General features: G+C 43.6%; 1 protein-coding gene across 5 annotated transcripts in view; it reads right to left on the reverse strand.

Moving 5' to 3' along the window:
* RERE (arginine-glutamic acid dipeptide repeats) overlaps nucleotides 1-10112 on the reverse strand; it is a 449440-nt gene extending 439328 nt beyond the window's left edge. For all 5 annotated transcript variants that reach the window (XM_044996656.1, XM_044996655.1, XM_044996658.1 and 2 more), the window contains exon 1: nucleotides 9999-10112. The gene's annotated coding sequence lies outside the window, so the exon portion shown is untranslated. The remainder of the gene's footprint in view (nucleotides 1-9998) is intronic.
* Nucleotides 10113-25813: the final 15701 nt, after the last annotated feature.

Genomic DNA, 25813 nt, shown 5'->3' on the forward strand with positions numbered 1-25813 from the left:
CACACAAGCAGCTCTGCTGGAAGACATATAGCAGAGCAATACTAAAATGAGAGCTGCTCTGGCAGTGGAGAAGCGAGTGGTGATAGCTCTGTGGAAGCTTGCAATGCCAGACTGCTACCAGTCAGTGGAGCATCAATTTGGCGTGGGTAAATCTACCATGGGATTTGTTGTGATCCAAGTTTGCAGGGCCACCAACAAACTTCTGCTAAGAAGGGTAGTGAAGCTGGGCAACGTGCAGGACATAGTGGATGGTTGCGCCGCGACAGGGTTCCCTAACTGCGGTGGGGTGATGGATGGAACACCTATCCCTATCTTGGCACCAGATCACCTTGCCAAAGAGTACATAAACTGAAAGGCGTACTTCTCAATGGTGTTGCAAGCACCAGTGGATCACAGAGGCCGTTTCACCATAGGATGGTCAGGAAAGGTGCACGCTGGACACATCTTTAGGAACACAAGTCTGTTCAGAAAGCTGCAAGCAGGGATTTTCTTTCCAGACTGCAAAATAACCATTGCTGATGTTGACATGCCAATCGTGATCCTGGGAGACCCAGCCTACCCTTTGCTTCCATGGCTCATGAAGCCGTACACAGGCAGCCTGGACGGCAGTAAGGACTGGTTCAACTATTGGCTAAGCAAGTGCAAAATGGTGGTGGAATGTGTCTTTGTATTTTAAAAGGTTGCTAGCGTTGTTTGCTTACTAGGTTAGACCTTAGGCTATATTTACACTATGCACCTTTTATCGTGCCGCTAAAAGGTGCGCAGTGTAGTCGCTGTTTGTTGGCAGGAGAGAGCTCTCCCACCGACAAAAACCTTTCACCCCCCAACGAGCAGCGGTAGCTTTGTCTGCAGGAGAGCTCTCCTGCCAAGAAAGCGCTGTTCACACTGGCGCTTTTTGTCAGCAAAATTTGTGTCATTCGGGGGCGGTGTTTTTTTTTCCACACCTCTGAATGACGTTGTCATTCAGTTTCCAGTATAGACAAAGCCTCAGTGAAAGCAATATTTCCATTTTTATTTCTGCCTGCTCCATAATATCTGTGAAACAGGGAGAAAAGTTTCCGGCAGGGTGTGGGGTTAAGGCAGATTGCCTGGCAGCCAGTTTTGAGCAGCCAGACACCAGGGCAATAAGAAGAGCACATAAAGGGGCTCTGCATCTCCGTGAGGCTTTGAAAACCAGTTTCAGCAATGAGCTAGAGTAACGTGACACTTATCTGTGTTGTTTCTTACCAAACTGTCCCCTCCATTGCATTTTCTCCCCTGTAAACTCCACCCCCACCAACCACCATGTGTTGAATGAATAAAGAACGTCTTCTCCTCAATCCGTTAAGTTTTATTATGCTACAAACACACAGAGACAGCAAAGAAAAGCAAGATAACCTAGGGCAAAAGGGCTGGTAACACTGTGGGGGCAGAAACAAGGAAATCTTGCTTACAGATGCACTGCAATAACAATCAAAGGTGTGGGAATGGGCACCTTCTGGTCCTTGTACCCTCCCCTGGTGTTCAGTGCAAGGGATACTGAACTCTCCTCCCTCCACCCACAGTCTCATAGGACATTTGCGGGAGGAGGATGTAGAACTGAGTGATGATGGCTGCAGGTTCAGCATAGGCTGCAGAGGGACTCTGGCATCCAGCTGCCTTTCTTGAACCTCAACCAGACACCTCAACATGTCTGATTGCTCCTTCATAATCCGCAGCATCTTTTCTGCATGGCACACTCTTGTTCCCTGCATGCTCTCCTGTCCTCCCTGTCTATGTCCAAGTTCTCGGACAGCGTAATCCTCCATGCTCTAAGCGCAATCTTGTCACTCTCAGAGACGTGCATTAACTCATTGAACATGTCCTCCTGAGTTTTCTTTTTCCGCCTTCTAATCTGGGAAAGTCTCTGTCCCAGTGTCGAGGATGTGCTGATGGACAAGGTTTCAGCTGCAAGGAAGGCAAAGCACAAGGGCAGCATTGACAGTGCACACATGGTTTCTGGTGCAAGGTTAAATTTTTTATTTTTTAATTTAAAAAATCTTTTAATACTCTTCACTGCAAGCCACAACGTAATCACAACCGCTGGCTATTGCAAGAGTCAGTTTCCTGCTCCAGCCGTGGTGAGTACGGCCACAAGGCATGGGCGAGAGGCCTTGTGCTGCTGCTTTTGTGAAGACATTCTTGGGATCACAAGGAACTTGAGAAAAGCCTCCTTTCCCCTAGCAACCTGGATGGTGCTGGAGGACAGGAACCAGCATAAAGCCCCCCCCCAAAAGTTGTTTTTGTGTAAAAAACAAAAACAAAAAAACAAAAAAAACAACAAAAAACAGCACTGGGTTGTGGGGAAGGGAGATGAACAGGAAGCAGCCACATACCCTGCTTTTTTTCCCAGTGCTTCTTGCAATACATGGTGATTGCTTCCAACTACAACCACGGCACGTTTGGGAAAGCACGGTTGCGTGACCCAGATTTCACCAAACAGGGGACGGATTATTTCTTGAATTGTTTGCGATTTAAGGGCTAGCATTCAAAACTTCCCTTGTTTCCCCTAGGTGGCCCTATGTGATATTACTCTCCTGAGGGTAACAGAGGTGGCAAGGGAGACGCTGCAAGCGTCTGGGTACAGACCTGGTCCTTATGCTGCAATGCTGCCAACAGAGTTAATACTGGAGTGGCACAGGAAAGTGTCCTACCGTGGTGGATGAAATAAGGCAGCCCTTCCCAGAAGCCTTCTGCAAAGGATTGCAGAGTACCTCCATGAAAGCTTCCTAGAGATTTCCATGGAGGATTCCCAGGCCATCCCCATGCACATAAAAAGTCTTTTTCAGAGAGCACCCTCTGCATGGCTGGAGTGGCCACCGATACCTACTTTTTGGTTCAGATTAAACATAAAAAATAATAGCATGTAACCCCAACAGTTTGATTGGAAATATGTACTCACTAAAGGTGCCTTCCCTGGTGTCAGGCTCCACCACCAACTGGTCCTCTGAAGGGATATGCTCCAGGGTTAAAAATAATTCTTGGCTGTCAGGGAGAATGGATCCTCCATTTGCCTGCCTCACATTTTCCTCCTCATCAACAATGTCCTCCTTGTTGTTGCTCGAGGTCGCCCGGGGCTCCTGGGAGGTATCCACGGAGCCTTCTGGGGTAGTGGTGGGATCACCGCTGAGAATCGCATGCAGCATCTCATAAAAGCAGCATGTCTGTGGGGCAGAACCAGAATGACTGTTCGCCTCCCTTGTCTTCTGGTATGCTTCCCAAAGCTCCTTTATTTTCACTCAGGACTGCGGCCTGTCCCTAGTATACCCCTTATCCCTCATGCCCCGTGCAATCTTGGCATAGATGTCAGCATTTCTTCTGCTGGATCGGAGCTCTGCCTGCACAGACTCTTCTCCCCACACAGCAATAAGATCCACCACCTCCTGTGCACTCTAGCATGGAGTATGTTTGCAGCCTTGAGTCTCCATGATCAGCTGTGCTGGTGAGCTCTCCATGCTGATCAAACAGGAAATGAAAACTGAAAAATTCCCAGGGCTTTAACAGGGGAGCGGCTGTTTCCTGTGTACCTGGCTGACATGCAGTGGAGTTGAAAATGCTCTCCAGAGCGGTCACAGTGATGTCCCACAGTGCAGTGGAGCACTGTGGGTCACCTCCTAGAGGCCAATTCATTTGAATTACACAACGCAGTGTCTATGCTCTCCCCACGTCTACCAGTGGATGTCGAATGAAATGCTATGCCTCACGCGGAGGTAAAGTACAGAAGTAGACTTTACAGGCCACTTAGGTCGGCGGAAGGGATTCGGTAGCGTGGACACATACATTATTAGATCGATTTAACGCAGTTTATGTCCACCTAAGTGTGTAGTGTAAGCCAGGCCTTAGTTAAGCAGTTTCTCTTGTTCACTGCATAAAAACACACCCAACAGGAGAAAGAAAAAACATGTTTATTTTAAAAAAATAGAAAACTATGACTGTAAAAAACAATTGGTAGCAAACTCAGGGTCAAGTGTAATACCTGAAATTCCTTTCAACTGCACTGTTTTTAAAGTGACTGGATTTCAAGTTGACAGTGTCTATTTAATACAGCCTGAGGAATTATGCACTTTGAATATTCAGCAGGAGTTGTATACTCTATAAGAGGCCAAATTTTGATTTGTTACATTCTAGTCTCAATACAATTGTGATAAATAGAACAGAACAGAACCTCTGGACATTCTGTATGCTGGTATACTGTTAACAAAAAAATTTTTAAAAACAAAATTAAATATAAAGTGAGGTTCATACCCAGGTTACTTCAGTGCTTTTTCACTATAACATCTGAGATTTTTTTTCCCAGCTTACCTCAAGCTTTAAGTCAACAGAAAACTGATCATTTAGTAGGATATCTGCTGCTCCCATTAAATTTCTACTAATTATTTTTAGACTACCCACAACCAAAAGTGATTTTAAAGCAATCTTGATAGACGTGCTTACCAAATGCAGGCAGCACTCGCGTTATACTACATTTTAAGAGTTTCACTTTCAAGAGAAGTGTAATGTCAGCATGCTGAAAGATTGACAAAGCCACCACCAATTCTTATATGACACATTTCAAAGAGTTTCATAGAGGAGGGCATTGTCATCCCCATTTTAAATAGAGGAAAAACTGATGCAAGTCACCACCTAATCTAAGGCTATAGCTTTACTCTTCTCTTGGTCAACCTACTACTAAATAGTTACCGTATATTTAGACATTCAGTTGAAATGGTATCTGTCAACTAATATTTTAGCTAGTCTTTTACTCAGTTGTCTAAAATCCCTTCCTTTAGGAGGTTTCTAATGCAGAAGAAATCATCACAGTACTCTTGGGTTGTTTTCTCCCTTGCTTATACACCAGCATCTTTGAAGGGAAAAGTTTGGCACAACTACCAGCATTATAAAAACTTGCTTAAAATGCTGCTGGCAAACCAACATAAGAACAATTCTTCATTGTGGTCCCTGCTCCACGCACCTTCCCCTCCAAAAAGTGCCTTATTTTATTTCCTATCAACATATTAGCAACATCCTCATATTCATCTTCCCCAAAACCTCCTATCCAAAACTATTCCTCAACTGTTATTAGCGATGCCATCCTGGCAGCTAGTTTCCAATTAATCCATTGGACAGACATCATTATTGGACTGTAAACCTCATTTCAAGCTGAACTGAAGTAAACAAACAAAACAAATAGTATTTGATTTGATCCACAGGATTTTGTTCTGTTTTTTGCTTCCAATACTTAATGCTACCTACCAACATCGTAGGATTCTTATTTCCATTATATCTTCCCCCTCTTTAAAGAAAGCCTACTTTAGTTTGTTATTTTAAAAGGGATACTTGTCAAGCAGTTTAAACTCAAAGTTTATATTTAAGACTATGTCCAAAATCAAGTATGAATAGAAGCACTCATTTGTTGTACTTTAAATATTTTAAAGGATATCATTTGTTTGGATTTAAACAAATCTGCAACCCAGACAACTGCTCCATGCTTGTACAACTGAACCAGAAAGCAAAATTCAGAAATTTTTAAGATGTTAATTAGTCTATTGTCCAAACTAAGAAAAATGCACCAAATGAACAGCATAACAGATGAAAACCAATTAATAGGTTTTAAGGCTTTCCAATCTAACCTCCTGCATAAGAGAGACCATGGGACTTCCTTGAATAAATTATTGCTTCCAGTCCAACGGTTATGTTTGAGGTAGAGCATATCTTTTAGAGAGACATCCAAACGAGATTTAAAATTTTCAGTAATGGACAATCTGCCACAATCCTTAATAAGCTGCTCCAATGGTTAATTTCACTGAAGGGTAAACATTTTACTCATTTTACATATACTTATTTAACAAAAATATTTGGTTTTAATAATCTACTGTATTATTATAAGCACAGAAGGAGAACTGGGTTTCATTTGAAAATTCTTGTGACAAGATAATAATGAACAGGTTTCATACTGTAATACAAGAGAGAAGTGAATATACAGAAACCAAGAGTTTGGTTGATCTGAAATAAGGGGATCTTATAATGATTAAGACCCCGCACCTCCAGTGGAGATTTGTGTAGGTGCAGGGGTCTTCCCACATAGCTGTCATTGCAGGACCTAAGCCTACACACCAAGTACTTTTTCTCTGTTGAATATCTGATGGCTGCATTTTTTTTTTTTTGAGTACTGTATTTACATGCCAACATCACAGAGAAAATTTAAGTGTGTGTTACTGAAGCTCAATGTCCTTTAAAGATGAAGTCCATGAATTCAAAGCCACCTCTAGGCAAACTTCTCTTATCAACAGAGCTGTTAATAGGTTAACACAGGTTCTGCTGTGCCATTACATAGCCAATAAGGCAACCTTGCAAAATTCTACTTCCCCAAGGCAAGTATCTATTTATTAAATCATTCAAGTTACCTCTCAATCTGCCCACGCCCCTTCATTGCAAGGTTGGACAAATGCATTTTGGGCCCAGGATGCTAAGTTCACACACACACTGATGCTTAAGACAACTATTAATACTACAGCTAATGCTGACGTAGCAAGGAACACGGCATTTACAGTGATCGAGCAGAACTGAAATCAGGAAAAATCATTATGAATCACGTTTTACCCTGTAATGCAATATTTAGAAAAACTTTTCTCCCCCCATTGCTCCAGAAAAGGGCCAAAGAGCCCCCATCCTGCAATCAGATCTGTGGGGACACATTTCTGCACTTGTGCAGAACCCCAGTGAAGTCAGTGGAACTCCGCTTGGGTGCAAAGGGGTCTAGATGAATAAATCCAATTACAGGATTGGCGCCTCAGGCAGGTTTGCCTCTCCTAGCTGCAGTCACCATTTCAACTTACAGAATAGTAATCCTTCACACTGGTATCTTTCAGTCAGGGATCTCAAAAGCCTTGTCTGCACTAAGAATGTCAGAGAAGTCTCCCTCTATTACTCTAACACCAACAAAGCTCCATAAAGAAAGTGCTGAAGCATTAGAAAGCCATTGGCAGTTTTTCTATTATGTCATGTAGACATGCTTTGAGCTGAGTTAGATGAGGCAACAGTAAATGTCCCTGTGGCTGGTCTACACTAGTGTTCCTCCTGTTGTTACTGCCACTGGAGCTGCACTAGTGATAAAACAACATGGGAAATGTCCCTGAAAATCCTCAGTCCAGATGCAGCCACCATATTTTACAAAGCTGAGAAAACAGGCACTGAGGGGGAAGTGATTTGGCCAAGGTTACACACAGCAGGTCAGTGCCAAAGTCAGAAACATTATGTGGGAGTCTTGACTCCAGTTCCCTGCTCTAACCATGACACTATTTACCCTAGTACTCCACAAAGGTATGACAGGAATGCCTGCATACCCTCAAATGTCTTCTTACAGGATCCAATATACTGTGATCACTCCTTCCCTTCTGACTCCTGCACACCACAAAGCTATCAGACATTGGAAGGCACTGGTGAGTCATTTGAGGATTTACCACCCTCAATCCGAAGTTGCTAAGTGGCAAACCCTGCCCTACTTTGGCAGCCTCAGACCACACCTGTAACTGTAATCCATTTACAAATGCCATTTGTAAAATAAAAGGCATTCAACAAGCTACACAAATCCAGTTTAGAATAGAGAGAGGAAATATAATGTAAAACATTTGTCTGCCCTTAGATCACTTTTAAATATCATCATAGCATCCTCACTCGCTCCTATCACCATCCACCTCACTCTATTAGCCTTAAGCATGGTCTTTAACAACAAAATATTCTCCTTCAATAGCAATCTCTTCTACTCTCACCACCCCCACAGAAAAAAAAAAATCAATCACAAATACACAAATCAGGGCGGGGGCATCTTGCCCCGGAAAATTTTTCTAAGGGGGAAGGGAGAAAGAAGAGGGTGAAAGGAAGTAGCCCATGGGCTGGGAATGTAAAGTGCACTATCCCATCTTTACACAGTCACGAACAAACAAAAAAGAAACAGCAGCAGAAGCCAGCTCTGAGAAGGGGAGGAGGGAAGAAGAGGCTGAACGTTTTGATGTCCTTTAGTTTCCGATTTACTCTTTCGCCTTTGCAAGGTTACAGAAAGGCCATCCAGGAGGTGGGGGGACGGAGGGACAGAGGTAGAAAATGCTGTCCTGATCCTTCATTGCTCAAAAGAAAAGAAGGAAACAAGAGGCTGTGTTTGTGTGCAAGTATAGTCCTAAATATGGGAGAGTGTATGAGAAAGAACAATGAGCTCCCAGCCTGGGCATTGTGTGTCTCTACCTCCCTCTCTTCCCTCCAGTCCTCACTAACTAACAACAACAGATCTGCAAAGCTACTATCCACCCAACCCTGGCCATTAAAATCAACCCTCGTTTGTAATTTACAAGGCAAACACAGGGAGCAAAGCCAAGGGATGTAATATTTACCCACTGATTTTTTTTTATTTTTTTTTTAAACACACACATTCATTTTCCCTTCTCCTCTTCCCCGCCACCCCGGGTTGCCTGACTCTGAAAGGAAGCTGTGTACACAAACCATAAACATGTTTCTTGCAATATTAAAACTGAGAAAGATCCAGAATATTACACATTAAACTGAACATGTAGCATGTCTGTATTTTACAACCTACCACATTTTCCCTCTAAGTGAGTAATTAGATCTTTTTTTCATTTTTCAAGGAAATATATTATTTGAATCCTGCCATTTCAGGTTTCTTTCAAAACAAAGTGCCCCTACCCAAATGTAACACTAACATCAAAGGACCAGATTCTGATCTCAGTTACACTAATGTAAACCCAAAATAATTTCACTGTGGCAAAAATGAACTCAGAAGCTGGTCCAATGAGTACATAAAATCTTGTGAGCCTCTAATTTCCAAGAACTTTATGGTTTCCAAGAACAGAGTCAGTGTAAGAAGTCAGTTAATCAAAAATAACTGCAACCAGTGTACAAAAATAAATCTGAGGAAAGAGACACTTCAACAATGAATCACATTGTTTTCTTCCCAGCAACTTCTTGAACAGCCAGTTTCAGAAATGAAACCTGTAATGTTGTCTACCTCCCACTGCTTTTCTGTTTAGGTTTGTGTCTCTCTTTTTCTAAAGTGCAAAAAGCTGAAGAGAAAAAAAAAATACTTCCCACACAACTAAAAATGTTACAACTAAACCCATTTGCATCTGCATCAAAATTTTGATTTTGCAATGTGTTGTAGTCCCCCAAGGACACATGAAAAGTAAAGAGACCCTTAAATTTATAAAAATGGGTTTGTTTTTTAAACACTTCCAACTTCCCCACACCTGGAAGGTTCCATCCTCCAACAACCCTCCTCAGACTGATGGAGCCAAGATATTTAGTGGCAACAAATATAATTCAGACAGGTTCTCCTAAAACAAGAGCTGTGAGGAGGAAGTAATCTAGTCAGACACTTTACCTTTCTATGATACATTCAGATTAGAGTCCTCTCTCCCCACACACCCAACCAAACCTGTGACATGCTTTCAAGATGTTCACAGGTTGAACCATCCCTTTCCCTTCTCTGGCTCAGACAGCCCCAGCAACTGGCAGCAAAAATAACACTCCAGCCAGGCACTGATAGAGCAGGAGGAGGGAGAAAGGAAACAGGCAAGTTGGACACTTTACCTTCCCTTAAATTGCAGCCACACAGACTCCCCTGATTCTCCTCCTACCACCCCACTCATGCAAGCGGTTCACAGTGGCCTCCTACATCAAGCCCCCAATCCTGCTTCACGCCATAATCATCAAACCTCACAAGTTCACCCAAACACTCGAGTGGAGGAAGAAGCAGCAGACAAGTTGGAGACTTTACCTGACCCCTTAATTACATGCAGACAAATAAAAAAAAAACCCTGGCTCCCCCCCACACAGCAATCAAAAAACCACCTCGCCCAGTCTATTCAAAAGAAGCCTCCTTCTCCATCACCCCCCCAGACACACACACACCCATTCTCTGCCCCACATATTAACCCCACAAAACCCAACAAGAACGGGGGGAAGGAGCAGCAGCAGGCAAGTTGGAGACTTACCTTCCCCTGAGGCGCTACACCATCAGTGGGTGTTTCGGGGGTGCCAGGCAGGCTCTGGAAAGAAGTGGGGGGGGTGAGGAAGGAGAGGAGCAGGGGAGGGGGGCTCAGCCCAGGCGCGGCGGGGGAGGCAGAAAGCGGCGGGGGGCGGAGGTGCGGCGGCGGGGGGGGCTCAGGAGGGCTCGGGTCCTTCAGCAGCAGGAGCCCCGGGGCATGGCCGCGCAGGGCTGGGCAGACAATGTGCAGCGGCTAGAGGCGGCGGCGGCAGCGGCAGGAGGCGGCGACTCAGAGACCCGGGCGGCGGGGCGGGTGCGTGGGGGAGGCTCCGCGAGCGTCTGGTGGGGGGGGGGGGGGCAGCCGGGCTCTGCCTCCTCCTTCCTGCTCACACACCGAATCGGCACCCAGCCAGGCCGGACCCACACGCCAGTATCCGGCCTCCTGATTGGATCAGGACCAGGACCCCATGACCCGGCAGGAGGCGGGGACCAATCAGGGGAATGGATGGAAGTGATTTAAAAGAAGGGGGGGGGGAAGGAGCCGAGCCTGGGAGAAGCGAGCTCGGGGGAGGGTCGCGTCGGACCCGAGCCTGGTGGCAGCTGCTGAGCCGGGCTCGGAGGGTTGTTCCCTTCCCTCTGCTCCGGCCCCCGGAAAAGGGATTCGCACGAGGGGGGACCGCCCAAAAATCAGCGCTGAAGGGAAGAGTGGGGCTACCCCCCGTACCCTCCCTCTCCCGTGCCTGGCTGGGAGGATCCCCTCCAGGGGCGCACCCCCCCCGACCTGCGGGGACCCCCAGTGCGTAGCCACAGACACCAGCTCTGGGTCTTGCCTGGCAGGTTGGCCCCCAACATACGTACACACCTAACCCCGGAGGGTGCCGCCAAAACACCCCCCTCACCTCACACACACCCCTGATCTGGAGGGACCCCCACAGCTCTTTCTCTCTCACACGCACACCTGGCCTGGAGGGGGCCCCCCATGCTTGTGGACTCCCCTACATGCACATATGCAGAGGGTCCCCCACTCACACACATACCCCTTATCTAGAGAGCACCCTAATACATATACACACACACACACACACACTGCTGTGTCTGGCCTGGGGACCCTTTGCAATACACCACCCTTGTCTGGGGGCACGCCCCCATACAGGCATGTACACAATCTGGACTTGTGTAGGTTCTTGCTATAATTCTGAATGCATCAAATGGCAGTGCCACCCCCATGACATGGGCAGACCATCTATATTCCCCAGGAAAAAAAAAACGGGTGACTGCAGGAGAAATACAGAAAGCAGCTTGTTTAAAGGGGACACTGCACTCCACTGTCTTACAGAACTCTGTGTTGGTGTTGCATTGTCTGACCATTTGCATGAGTCCTCTTTGAAAACCTATCATTAGATACAGCTCGTCCAACTTGTGGCACAAAGCAAGAGATGCCCTTTAAAGTAATGGTTTGGTTGTTATGCAGTAACAGCAGTGGATGCCAGGAACACACATTATACAGTTTCCCTTGTATCAGGAAGTAAGTGTGAAGTATAAATATAAACATACCATTGACCCAAATAAACTCTTTACAGTGATAAAACAAGCAAGGCTTTCTAGAACCTGGAAGAGACAGAGAACAGAATGTGACCTGATCTTTTCTTGGACCAGTCTAACATACCATTTAGTACTCCTACTCTAGCTGATGGGCATTTCAGAAATGCTTAAGACAGACAATAGTTTTTTTTAAACAATCATATTAAAAATGCTTTAATATGCCAGGTGTAGTGAGGCATGACTTTGTTAAACCATATCTAAAACACATTTTTGAGGAAACTGTGTTTATACTCTGTCTGCCTCACGTAACAGTATTTGCATGATACCTGTTTTTCAAGTTCCCTAACACAGGAAACTAGTATGTGTGGGCTCTGAAAAACCAAAGGTGTCATATCTCATTCAGTTGTAAGGGGTGATGAAAAGACATGTCATGTTTTAGTGTTTCACTCTCACATTTATGCATTTGACAGTGTGTATCTGAGGTCTGTTTAATCTTAGGGACGGAGGGGGTTAATTCATGCTCTACATGCCATTAGGTTTGCTGTTTTTCCATTTTCTCTCTCCAGAATGCTTTCCAAGGAGTTTTAAATGTGTGCCCACATATAGATTTCCAGTGCTGGCAAGTATATGCACTTATAAATGAGAGATGGAAAGGTGATATTAGGCAGGTGCTTCTGATAACTAACCTTGTTTCTTATAGTTTTACTGAGAATGGCACCACTTTGTGAACACTGAGTTCAGCTAAACTCAGATTGCTGAAACCAGGAAATACAGAGTCAGTAATGCAGACAAACTTCTGAAAAATAGGAAATACAGAGTTGAGGTACATACCTGCACAACCTTAACTCTGTTCCACTGGAGCTGGCAATCACTACTGGGAATTATCTGCATACTGTGCCACCTGTGTTCACTGTGTTAGGTGGAAGGATTGGTTGGAGAAACTTGGCAGAGTGGTGATTGAGATTATGAGATCTGCAGAGTCCAGCCTTCCCCTCCACATGCTCCCCAATATGTGAACAAAGGAAAGGTGCATGTAGACCTTGAGAGATCCAGTATGCCTCATTTCAGCATTGAGTTCTGTAGTTTGAGGCAATAGCAGCACAGGGCTACCAGTATTACAGAGCTAGCTGTGCTTTAGACGCCTTTTAGCCCTTCTACAGGGGAGAAATTTCACTATCTTCGCTCCTCTTTGAGTGAAACCTCACGCTCTTACCACTCAGACTGGATCTCTGTGCTGCAGACAAACCCCTTTGAAAACCATGTTAACCCAACATGCCCAAATGATAGGCATCTTAAGCCCTTCTCCTCCAGGAACCCGTGAAAGCAGCTGATGAAAGTGACTCAGGAATAGCTTCTTCAAAACAAAATGTTATTTATTCACCCAAAGGTACACAGCACATAAAGCAAAGGGAAAAAAATAAAGACCTATATACATATTTCCCTTTACCTACAACTTAATTTCTCCTTGCAAGCTTTAGTAAATTCCATTCAGCCCAGTTACCTCCATCTCTGGAGAACCTGACTGTTGCAGTTTGTGTCTGTTTCTGTCTGAGACACATCTGTAGCTACTTTTGGCAACTCACTCAATCCCCTTCATCCCTAAGCCAGCATCATTAAAGTTTTAATATTCCCCTTGATCCTCAGGTGTGGGTAGAGTATACCTTAGCAGCCTAGTTGGAGCCAAGCAGGGGCATTCCCCAAGTAATAGGTTTTCCATTGTTTCTTCATTGACCCTTGATCTTCTCTGAATGGAATGTTATTTCGACAGTTTCATTTTCTATTTATTTCCTGCAACAGCCTCCTCAGATTTAACCCCTTGCAGACAGGCAAGATAATATCAAGCAGGTAAACTGAAGTGCATATGATATAACAAAATAATACACAACTCCCTGACTCTCCATGCATGGTTAGCATTAGATGAAATCTTGTGGGTAAGGGTGAAGGGATTGTAAAATTTAATGTGGTGGGAGTTACTTCTGTGGAGCAGGCTTAGTGTTTGACCGTGGGGAGCACCTGTTCAGTACACAAATTATGCCCTACCAAAGAGAAGATGTTGGACTGTGTCCTATGGTGTTTATGTGCCCTATTCCTTGGGTGTTCTGCATTATTTGCAAGGTCAGTGAGCTGTGTGCATGCTAAGGACATACAGGGACATCACTCAAAGAGAGCAGAGTTAAGGGTGTGAACTTTAACTCTGTATTTACTAGTTTCTAGAAGTTTAATTTTGCAATACCTTCTTCACTCTTTATTTCCTAGTTTTCAGCAGTTTGAGTTTAGCTGAACTCGATGCTCTGGAAAGACGAGAGGTACCACAAGGCACCCTTAATTATGCATTAATTAAGGATTGGGGGCATTTAATTTCCTTGTATTTAAAAAGATAATTTCTCAGTATCTCCCATTCAAGAGCCCAGCTATCCTCCTCCATTGCCTCTGGGTCTTTGGCAATGATTACCCTGGCTGCTGAATGCATGTTAGTCCCTTCACTGCCGCTGTATGATCACCTGTCTCTCTACCTATCCAGCGCAGCTTCCCAGATGGGGGGGGGAACCAAACCAAACAAACAAGAATTTTAGATTTTGTAAAATGTTGTAGGGGCTCTACTTAAGGACCTTCTTGATCAGCTTACCCCAAATATTGACCACTAACACTACCCAGCACTCCTGTGAGGCACAACAAATTTCAGACAAGTTGAGTAACTGCAGATTTTAGAGCACATACAAAAGAAATCAATCTTTGCACAGATAGCAATGCCTATTCTCAACTTACAGCGACGCTAGTGCTTCCCTACAACAACAAAACACTAACCTGAGCTTAGCTCCCCTCCATTCTCACTACAAAACCTCTCCTGCCCTCATCAACATCTGTAGAAGTTCACCCCCCACCTCTTTTTTATCCTGGGTGGTAACCATTCACACATGCAACAGTGTGTGTGAGCAGTTTTATGCAGAATTCTAGACCCCTCCTGGCAGAGTGAGTCATCAGAAAGGGTTTGCCACCTTATTAAACTTTAATTTTTTCCACTAATTTAAGGTCAAAAGTTGTTTAGGCCCATCTATTATACATGTGGTTTTTGATGATGATCAGGAGTTGTGAATCTAAGACTCCTTGGAGAGCGATTTTAGCAGCCAGAGTGGGCATAGCCCAGAATAGCCCTACCTCTATCCTTATATAGCATTTTACTTCTGCGCACAAATCTCTAAAGCTGAACAAAAGCTGGCAGTAATAATGAATATCTAAATTCAGCACAGCTCCACAGCAGTCTGACCACGTGGATCAGATTGCAGGATCGGGGCCATAGAAATAGACATCGGTTTTCCCCAGAAAGGTTACAGTGAAGTCCAATACAAAGAATTCCCTCTTATACACAGATGAGTACCTTACATTAAGTGGACACTTGGTAGTAGAGGTGGGCAAGAAATGGTTTTCCCATCCTGCAAGAGTTTGAGGTTTAAAAAATGGTCTTATCTAAAATCGGGATGAAAAGTTGAAGTCTCATAAACTTCCCCAAAATCAATAATCTGGGTGTCTGAGGGGAAAGTATGTGTGATGGTACCTCCTATAAGGCTTTATGGAAATATGCTTAGAATGTGTTTTATGCTGCATATGCCATGTAACATATCTCCATAAAGGTTATGATCTACTGAATGTATTCACCCTATTTGTATGCATGTATCATTTTTGTATTCCATTTTATGAATGTTGGCTGTGTACTGGCTTGGTTTCTAAATAACCTTAATAGAGCATTTGGTCAGTTCCTGGAGAAAGGAATGTTGAAATTTAAGTACCTAATCAAGAAACACTTACAAGGACAATGGATCTTGGAATGCTCCAATTCACATAGGCAGTCTACTTGAGGATGTGCAAGGTAGCATGTTTGAGCATTAGCCTGCTAAACACAGTGTTGTGACTTCAATTCTTGAAGGGGCCACTTAGGGATCTGGGACGAAATCAGTACTTGGTCCTGCTAGTAAAGGCAGGGGGCTGGACTCAATGACCTTTCGGGGTCCCTTCCAGTTCTATGAGATAGGTATAGGTAAACAGTGGATGCTACCTGTAAAAACTGAGTCATGCATGGATATGTGACTTCCCCAGGTGACTCCTAAACTCCATCTTGGAGCTGGACTTTGCACAGGAGTGAGGAGGGGGTCTTCACCCACAAAAGAAAGTCTATTTAAATGCCGGGGAGACCCCTCCATTTGGTCTGCAGCTGGCTAAAGAGAGAGCATCTCCACAGGGGCGGCTCTAGCCATTTCGCCGCCCCAAGCACGGCGGCACGCTGCGGGGGGCGCTCTGTCGGTCGCCAGTCCCGCGGCTCCGGTGGACCTCCCACAGGCGTGCCTGCGGATGCTCCACCGAAGCCACGGGACCAGCAGACCCTCCGCAGGCACACCTGCGAGAGGTCCACCGGAGCCACCTGCCGCCCTCTGGCGACTGGCAGAGTGCCCCCCGCGGCTTGCCACCCCAAGCACGCACTTGTCGTGCTGGGGCCTGGAGCCGCCCTTACATCTCCACCCCCAGGATACTTGAAAGAAACCGGAACAAAGGGCAGTGACTGCAAGTGGTGTGTGTGATTGCTGGACCCAGGCTAGAAGGAGATTAGTCTGTAAAAGGAAGCATCCTGGAACTGGTGAGGATCTTATCTGTATTCAGTTTCATTAGACATAGATTTGCACATTTTATTTTATTTTGCTTGGTGACTTACTTTGTTCTGTCTGTTACTACTTGGAACCACTTAAATCCTCCTTTCGGTATTTAATAAAATCACTTTTTACTTATTAGTTAACTCAGAGTATGAATTAATTCCTGGGGGAGCAAACAAGTGTGCATATCTCTCTATCAGTGTTATAGAGGGCGAACAATTTATGAGGTAAAATGGATTTATTTGGGTTTAGACCCTATTGGGAGTTGGGCATCTGAGTGTTAAAGACAGGAACACTTCTTAAGCTGCTTTCAGGTAAACCTGCAGCTTTGGGGTAAGTAATTCAGCCCCTGGGTCTTTGTTGGGGCAGATGGGTGTGTCTGGCTCAGCAAGACAGGGTGCTGGAGTCCTGAGCTGGCAGGAAAACCAGGGGTAGAAGTAGTCTGGGCACATCAGGTGGCAGCTCCCAAGAGGGTTTCTGTGATCCAAACTGTCACAGTATGGACCAGGTCAATCAAAATATTTTGTTTTGACAATTTCAAAATATTTCATTGTAATTTTGATTTTAATCTTTTTAAGCGTACATATTAAATAAAATTTTGAAACAAATAATTTTGAACTGAAAAATTAAACTTTTAATTAAAAAAAAATAATTGGGAGATTTGTAGAAACAGACGCTTTTCCATTAACATTTTTTGTTTCAACAAATTGTCGTTTTCCAAAGTGACAACAAAACGTTTTGTTGGAAAATTACTGACCATCTCTACTTGGCAGTTCCAGCTACAAAATTTAGATTTTGTTTGAAAGGCTTCACAAAAATCTGACTACACCTGCTAATATTTAAACTAAACATAAAGTCAGGAAGCTTTTAAATCAAACATTTGTGATCCAAACAATGCACTGTCGGCTAGCAAAAGAAACAAAGTTAAACTGAACATAAAAACTAAACAACAAATGAAAACAAACAAAACATGGGATTGGTGAGTCTCTCTTCATTGTTTACACTGAATGACGTGTGAAAAGTAAATTGAATCTTTTATAATTCTATTGATTATAACCAAATACTAATGTGTTTATGATGATAACATTGTCCCTGATAAGTAAATTCATTTAATCTTCTACTTTACAATGGTCACAAGTATTCTAGCACTCTAGTTAGACCTTGATCCTACAAACATACATATTAGTGGACTACTCCTGGAAGTAAAATTAATTTACTTTGAACAGGATTAAGCCCAGGAGGAATAAAGTTAAGCATCTCTGTGTTTGCAGGCTTGGGGCCTTAGTTTGTAAACTAAGGCTATGTGTTAATAAAATGCAGTAGTTTGATTACTGTCTATAAGCCTAACACAATGTGCTTCCACTCATGTTTGTAAATATGGAGCCTGATATGGCACTCCTTCTGCATGCAAATCTCCCATTAACTTCAGTGGGAAGTTTGTGTGTGTGCAAAGAATGCAGACTGTATAGTTTTGTATATTTGTTGATATTATCTATCACATCAGTACATTTATACTTGGAAGATATAAATACTGCTTTAAGCAATCAGAATATATTCCAGGACGCTTATTCTGATCTGTTCTTCTGATGGATTTACAAATTAGAATTTTACCTTAAACCTTAGAAGACTACCTAAGGCTGGCATGGCTGGTTTCTGTGCTTCCGCTTGTCTAGATCTGAGGAAATATGTTTGATCTTAAATTAGATAATTTCAACAGTAAATGCTATTTTATGACTGTACTAAAGTTGTACCATGTATTAAAATATTGGTATTTTTTTAAGTTGGGTCCTGTTCTCGTAAGAATATAGGACTGGAAGGGATCTCCTGAGCTGAGTCCAGTCCCCTGTTATCACAGACAACCCCGTCATATAACCCCTTTAATAAATTCACCAAGCTCCATGTTCTCAGGTAATAATTACCAAAAAAAAAATCAGTACATAACAATATAAACACCCCTGAACTATCTTCAATAAGCGCTAAGCTGTTAAGGTAAAAAAAATGTCCACTGGTCCATCAGGAAGCTTTAGCTTGCATTGAGGTCCTGATCCAGGAAAACATTTAGACACACGCTGTACATTGAACACGTAAGTAGTTAATAGAACAATTCATATGCCTAAAGTTAAGCATGCACTTAAATGCTTTGCAAAGACTGGTACAGTATAGACTTGTAGCATCCTAGATTAAGGCTGAAAAGGGACCTCAAGGGTCATCTACTCCATCCTCCTAAGCTGAGGCAGGAATTAAGTATAAATTGGCAGTCGGGAAGTTTAGGCTTGAAATTAGACGAAGGTTTCTAACCATCAGGGGAGTGAAATTCTGGACCAGCCTACCGAGGGAAACAGTGGGGGCGAAGGACCTCTCTGGCTTTAAGATTAAGCTTGATAAGTTTATGGAGGGAATGGTTTGATAGGGATAACGTGATTTAGTCAATAGGTCAATAACGTGTGACCACTGGTAATTAGTACTGAGGGTCAATGTTGGGATATTGAAAGTCTTTTTCCTGAGTGTCTGGCTGGAGAGTCTTGCCCGCATGCTCGGGGTTCAGCTGATCGCCATATTTGGGGTCGGGAAGGAATTTTCCTCCAGGGTAGATTGGCAGTGGCCCTGGAGGTTTTTCGCCTTCCTCCGCAGCATGGGGCAGGGGTCGCTTGCTGGAGGATTATCTGCTACTTGAAGTCTTTAAATCAGGATTTGGGGACTTCAACAGCTGAGTCAAGGGAGAGAATTATTTCAGGAGTGGGTGGGTCAGCTTTTGTGGCCTGCATCTTGCGGGAGGTCAGACTAGATGATCATAATGGTCCCTTCTGATCTTAAGTTCTATGATTCTATGATAAGTATACCTAGACTGTATATTATCACACAGTTAAATGCCACTCTTCTGCACTGGTGAGAAAGTTATCACAATAGCAGAACTCTCTGAACTGGTGCACTCTGCAATTCTGAGATATCACTGGGGATATGTCTCCCCAGCAAAAAAAACGCCCACAGCTGGCCCATGTGAGCTGACTCTGGCTGCAGTGCTGTTTCACTGCTGGGTAGATTTCCAGGTTCGGGCTGGAGCTCTGGGACACTTCCACCTCGCAGGGTCCTAGAGCCTGGGCTCCAGCACAAGCTCAGACAGCTGCACAGCAATGAAACAGCCCCACCGCCAGAGTCAGCTGGCACAGGCCAGACATGGGTGTCTAGTTGCTGTGTAGACATACCCTTAGTTACAAAAGATAACAGGAAGGTACTACTGCCATGAATAGAACAAACTGGCTATTTAACTTTAACTTTAGCCAGAGACTGTGGGCCAGTGAAATAAATCACATGGCCATCAAGAAAGACTCTCACATTTCTTTCAGGGATATTAGAAATTTCTTGTGGAGTTACATCTTTTTTTAAAGCACAAGGATCTATAAGGACATATTTTACCCTTACTTACACCTGTGTAACCACAAGTGTTTGCTAACTCTGTAAACTGTCTTGGTGGCTGATTCTGGTAGCATACAGTTGCCATTAACTTTATTGCCTTTAGCAGAGTGAAATGGGACCTGGTTACGTTTTTTTGTCTATACGCCAGAGGAATTTAGTTCTTTTCACTGAACATATATGGCCAAATGTATCCCAAGTATAACTCCACTGGATTCAGTGGCATTACACCAGGGGTCAATATGGCACAGGGTTGATTGTATTCTAAATAAGTGTACTAAAAACAAAACAAAAAAAAGGCACTTTAGTTAAATGCCTGACTCAGCCATGTTGGGGACTTTATATTTTACCTGTCCTTGACAGAAGCTGATTCCATCTCTCCTGTTTTCCCTGCTAATTACAACTTAACTTCCCTTAATCTCTGGATGCATGCATTAAAAACTGTGCAGCAGATCATGGCAATAGTGAGATTGCCTTCAGCTCTCTCCAATCCTTGTTTGTGTTGGGAAATTCTCCACCGCAGTCTCTCTCCCTCTCCTGGAGTCTCCTGGTGATCATGTTGCTACATGTGAATGTTAGGTATTTACTAACAATATTTTGATTTTATAATTTGTTGTAAAACAGAAATGGGCATGTCTCTAGGTTTTCCCTTAAGATGTATAAGTAACATCTGCGTACATCCTGAAAGCAAGATGGAGAGGAGAAATAGGGGATTATTCACAGCTAGTTATGAAAGGCATGCTCACATCAAGCACAGCTGATCCAATTATAAGTTTTCATCTTAGCCAGAGGATTGCTGTAGAAATAACACTAGAGGCATTTTCCTTGGCACTGATGGAATCCTCATCCTGGACCATAATAAACAGAGCCATACGGCTTGTTTAGTAATGCTCCTGCCAGCTAAGCAGTATTGGGTTTAGTCAACTCTACGGAGATCAAGGCAAACCCAAATGCTACAGGTGTAGAGTTGGTGAATTTGTCAATTGTTGCCCCTCTGCCCAGTGGTCGCAGAATTCCATGGAATTTGCAGGTCAGCTTCCCAGGAAGGGAAAAAAGAGCAATGATGAAGAGTCTGGGTATACTGTAAGTGTACCATATTTTATTTACAGATGTATCTATCTATCTTAGATACTTATATGGCCCCTGTTACCATAGTATCTGAACATCTCTCAGTCTTTAACACCACCTCTGTGAGGTAGTGAAATACTATTATCCCTATTTTACAGATGGGGAACTGAGGCACAGAGAGGCTAAGTGACTTACCCAAAGTCACACAGGAAGTCCTTGGTGGAGCACAGACTCAAACCCAGATCTATCAAGGCCTAAACTAGTGCCTTAATCACTAAACTATCTTTCCAGTCAACATGCACCAGTCCTGGAACAGAGATGGTCACAAATAGCATGCAGGCAATTCCTTCTTTCAGGAATGTCAACCAATACTAATGACCAGTTTCCAAGAAGTAACTCTGTCTCAAAAATGGATTCCAACCAGCGACCAAAGCAGAGAGCAAAATCATTTCCACAACTCTCTCTATAGAGCGAGCATTGCAGAACAAAAATAACACCCAGCATGTCTTCCCAAGATTGAACATTTGTTCACATGCTAAGAAAAAGAACTTGGAAGGTTATGTGTAATAGCACCAGCAACTGGTGCTTGCCTTAATACTATTGAAACAATATCCCACTATAGTGTGAGGTCTCTGTGCTGTTATGTATTATTCTTTTTAATAATAATAATTTGTTTTACAGTAGTCATGTAGTGGGAACCCAGTGTGCTAGGCCCTGTACAAACAGAACAAAAGGATGGTCCAATCTTTTGCATGAGACATAAAATCAAGGTTGTGACTATTTGTGATAAAAATCCCACCATACTTTTCACAAATACAGGTACATTAACCTTGTTCAAATTGCAAGTCTGCTAGTAAAATCTGCCTCTCCAAGTGCCTTTTCTGCAGTCTCTATTCAATACATTATTCAACACCTGACTGAAAATGTGTACAGAACTGAATGAACATTTGAAATTTTGACTTAAAAGCTTTTGCAATTTTTTTTTTAATTTTTACACCTCCTCCCTTCCCCCCAAAAAATCACTTTTTTGACCAGCTAATCAAGTGGTCAAACTTTTTCAAAATTCCAACAAAAATTTGTCACAATATTTCTTCAGCATTTTATTTTAAACTGGCTGGGGTAAAGTTTTCAAGAGAACTTCAGCGACTTAGGAGCTAAGTCCTATTTCCTAAAGTGATTTAGGTCCAGTCTACACTAAAAAAGTTAGATCCACTCCACACCCCTTGAATGATCTCGCGGTGTAGACAGTTACTAGGTTGACAGAAGAATTCTTCCATTAACTAGCCTATTGGGGAGGGTAACGGTGACAGGAGAACCCCTCTGGCCCCTGCCATTTGTAGACACTCAGTACAGTAAGGGGAGGGGTTCTCCTGTCATTGTAGTTAATCCAACTCCCCAAGAGGCGACCTAGCGCTGTTCAGGCCAGGGGATAGGTAGGCTTACCTACAATCACTCAGGAATTTGGATTTTTCACACCCCAGAGTAGCATAGCTGCTTGACATTACTTTTTAATGTACACTTGGTCTTAGACACTTAGGAACTTAAGTCTTATAAAAAAGTCAATGAGACTTAGGGACATTTGAAAATTTTACTCTAGATTTCAAGTTGTCAGTGTCCCAACAGCAAGGGAAGCATTTCCTATATAATTTAGAGTTTGTTTACACAAGGAATGTGCACTGGCATAACTTAAAGTGTGAATTTAAATCAATATAGTTTAAACCAATGCAAAAGGCTGGTAGGGACATTCTTATTTCGATATAAAAGTGACATCAGGTTAGCTTAAATTCATTAGGAATAGGTTTAACTAAACTGAAATATGCCCTTTTTAAACCAAAATATGTGTTCACCCAGCCTTTTCCACTACTTCAGCTATACCAGTTGAAAAATCAATTAAAATTATCCCAACTCTGATTGAAGAGCCACAAAAATAAGAGAATCGCATGTCCTGTATTAGCAATGGTCATGAGAATTATGCTGAGCTCTGCAGGGTCCATGCTTCTGCCAGAGAGATGGCGGAGACTGGAAAGCAGCATGCAGGACTGTGAAAGTTATAAAAAACAGCTTGAAAATTATGGGATGGAACAAGCATTATGGAATGGAGAAGAGCAACATTGTGGGAACTTGATGTGTTCCCAGAAATCCCTGGGTAAATTGTTGGTATCCCACAAAGCACCGCAAAAATGGCTCATAAAGTATCGCACTGGGCAGTGGTGTGGGTGCAGCCCTTGTGGTGAGCACATGCAGGCCCTGACGCAAGCAGACAAGCATGCACGCTCATGAGCGATATACAGAAGTTGGCAGCTTAGCCACATAACTTGAGTTGACCGAACTTTGTCGTGCAGACATGGGCCCAGTGGAACGTGCTGGTGTAGAAAGACGTAGGAACTCCACTTCTGGATCAGACTCTGCTGCGGGTTATGCCATCACATACAAAGCTCTCCAGAGGGGTTCCACACACCCTCCGACTCAGGAGAGAGCATGCAGTGTTGCCGCTGCTTTTCCTCCTTCCCAGCCTCCACAGCTTTGCAGTCCCAGTTTACTTGTATTTGTTCCCTCTGGTCCTCCCAGTCAAGGGGAGTGCAGGGAGCCTTTCTCCTAGGGTGCTCTTGGGAGCCTTGGAGATGAGAGCCATTACGGAAATGCAAAATGTTATTAATGTCAGAACTGGAGACTTGTACACTATGGACAAACCATGTTATTGCTTATACTTCACCTTTCCACCCAACCCTCTTTCCGCCAATACAGGGGGCATTCCTTACAAAACAAAAAAAGCAAGCGGCAAAATACAGCTTCTAAGAATAGCCTGAAAGCGGGCACTGATGCACAAGGGAAAAATCACTTTTCAATCAAAGTAGGTCAGCAACAGGGCAGTTCAGATGGGGTTTGAATAGAAGTAACGTGTTTCACGACAGCCCTTCTGCCAGATCCAACCACTCTAGAGGTTACCTATGCAGCATCCAGCTAACCTTGGAAGAACTGTGAAAGGAAATAAATTTGGTTTTTCATTACAATGATGCAAAACATTTCTAGACTTATAAACTCAGTGTTAGACTGGATGGAGGAGGATGTTGTGAAAACTCATTTAAGATGCTGTTCTATTTCCCTCACGTGCTTAGAACTTTTGATGATGCTTTTCTTTAGATGCCAAGGTTACTGTTAGTATATTAGATGGACCACAAATGCATCTTTGCAATCAGATAGGTTTATAACATGGATAACTGACTTCGTTCTGGCATGAATTGTTTTTCTTTGTAGTTTTTATACATACACACACTCTTTCCTCCTCCCCCTTGTTAGCTGGGAGCTTTATAATAAACCATATCTGTCAGTATGTGCATATATTTACATTATCTCTTTTGAACTTTTTAAAATGGGGCTTTATTAAGCCAAAGAAATAAAATCAAAATATTGAAAAAAATCTAAACCAGAACTATCAAGCCAACCCACCCACCCCCCAAAACCCACAAATATTGAGAATGTGGAGAAAATCAACTCAACCCAACCAAAAAATCCTCTAGAAAATTTGTTCAGCAATTATTAAATTGTAAATCAGTCCTTGACCATGACAGATGAATCAGGTTCTAACCTCAGCTTGCAGTAAAAAAATGAACACTAATGAAACATGCAAATGTCAATACAGTAATTAGCTTGGACGATAATATTCCACAAACCTTGACAAGGCCCTAGTTTGATGTTTGGGGGTCCAAAAAATTCCATCGCGATAAATGCAGTAGGGAGTTCCAGCTAACTGTCATAGGTGGTAAGAGGGAACTGAATGGGAGTTGGGTTGGCAAGGCCCTATATTGGCAACCACGAAGGCACGACTCCAGAAGGCGCCCGGGCTGACCCTATGGATACTGCTAAGGGAAAAATCTACTCGCTGTCATGCACTCAGTGTGCACACACCTGATTGGAACTGACATGAACAAACACTTGAAGAAGAACATTTTGTTGCTGTCAAAGAAGAAATCACCTTGTTTATATATATACAGCATCCAGATGCAGAAGATAACATTGGCCTCTGCCCTCTGCTTGTGCGGATTTCCTTCACCACACAAGGAACAAAGGCCCCAATTCACTAAAACTCTGAATTATATTTTTAACTTTAAGCATGTATTAAATCCCATTGACTTCAATGGGGCTTTAAGCACCTACTGAAGGGCTTTCCTGACCTGAGGCCAAAGTTTGGTCTCCGTAATTAGCAATAAAAAGTTTACCTGCCCAAAACAATTTGAAAAGGCAGAATCCTGGAGCCACTGTCGTCTAGGCCAAAACCAGAAATGCTGGCTACCATTGTAACCTGAAACAGAAGAGCTGTTTCAGGAGTCAACAGTAACATGCTACGTACATCCCTGCTCCCCATTTGTCCCTACTCTCCTCTCCTACACTCTACCCAGGCCTCCCATCTTACTCCATATCCTTAGGGTGACTATATCTCCCAAAGGGAAAACAGGACACCATGCGGGTCGCTGGCCTGAACCCGACCCCCCCTCCCCCTGGTCCTTCCCACTTGCCCGAGCCCTCCTCCCCGTGCGGGGCTGGCCTGAGCCCTGCCAGCTCACCTGTGAGGCTGTTCCTGGTTGCTTAGCCCTGCCTGCCCCCACCCAAGCCCTGCCCCCTCCCTCTCTCCTCCCCCCACGGGGCTGGCATCGCCGTTTCTGCACACCACTTTTTTTGACAAAAGTGGATGTTTGTCCCATTGGCTCCTGCCAACTGATCAAGTCAGCAAGAGCAAACGGGACAAATGTCAATTTTTGCCAAAAAAGTCGGGACGGACGAACAAGGCTTAAAAAAAAAGGGACTGTTCTGGGCAAAATGGGATGTATAGTCACCCTACATATCCTTTTCCCACTCTTGGCTTTGAGCCCTTGTTGTGTTGCTCCACATGTCTGCAGCAGTCTCCCTGTCCTCATCAACCCAGGGCTCCCTTTCCTCTTTCAGATCCCTCTTTAAAACCCACCTCCCGAAACAAATTATTTTCCTTCCCTGTGCTGATATCCTGTCCTTGTCTTGTATTTAGATTAATCCCCGATTGCAGGACCTAGGTATGCAGTATTCCTGCCCAGGTACTTATGTATGTGCTTAGCTTTATGCACGTGAGTCAAATGAAGTCAACAGGCCTATGCCTTTGCTTCAATTGAGGCATGGGTGTGTTTGCAGG

Source organism: Mauremys mutica, chromosome 21 (assembly GCF_020497125.1).
Source record: "Mauremys mutica isolate MM-2020 ecotype Southern chromosome 21, ASM2049712v1, whole genome shotgun sequence".
NCBI lineage: Eukaryota > Metazoa > Chordata > Testudines > Geoemydidae > Mauremys > Mauremys mutica.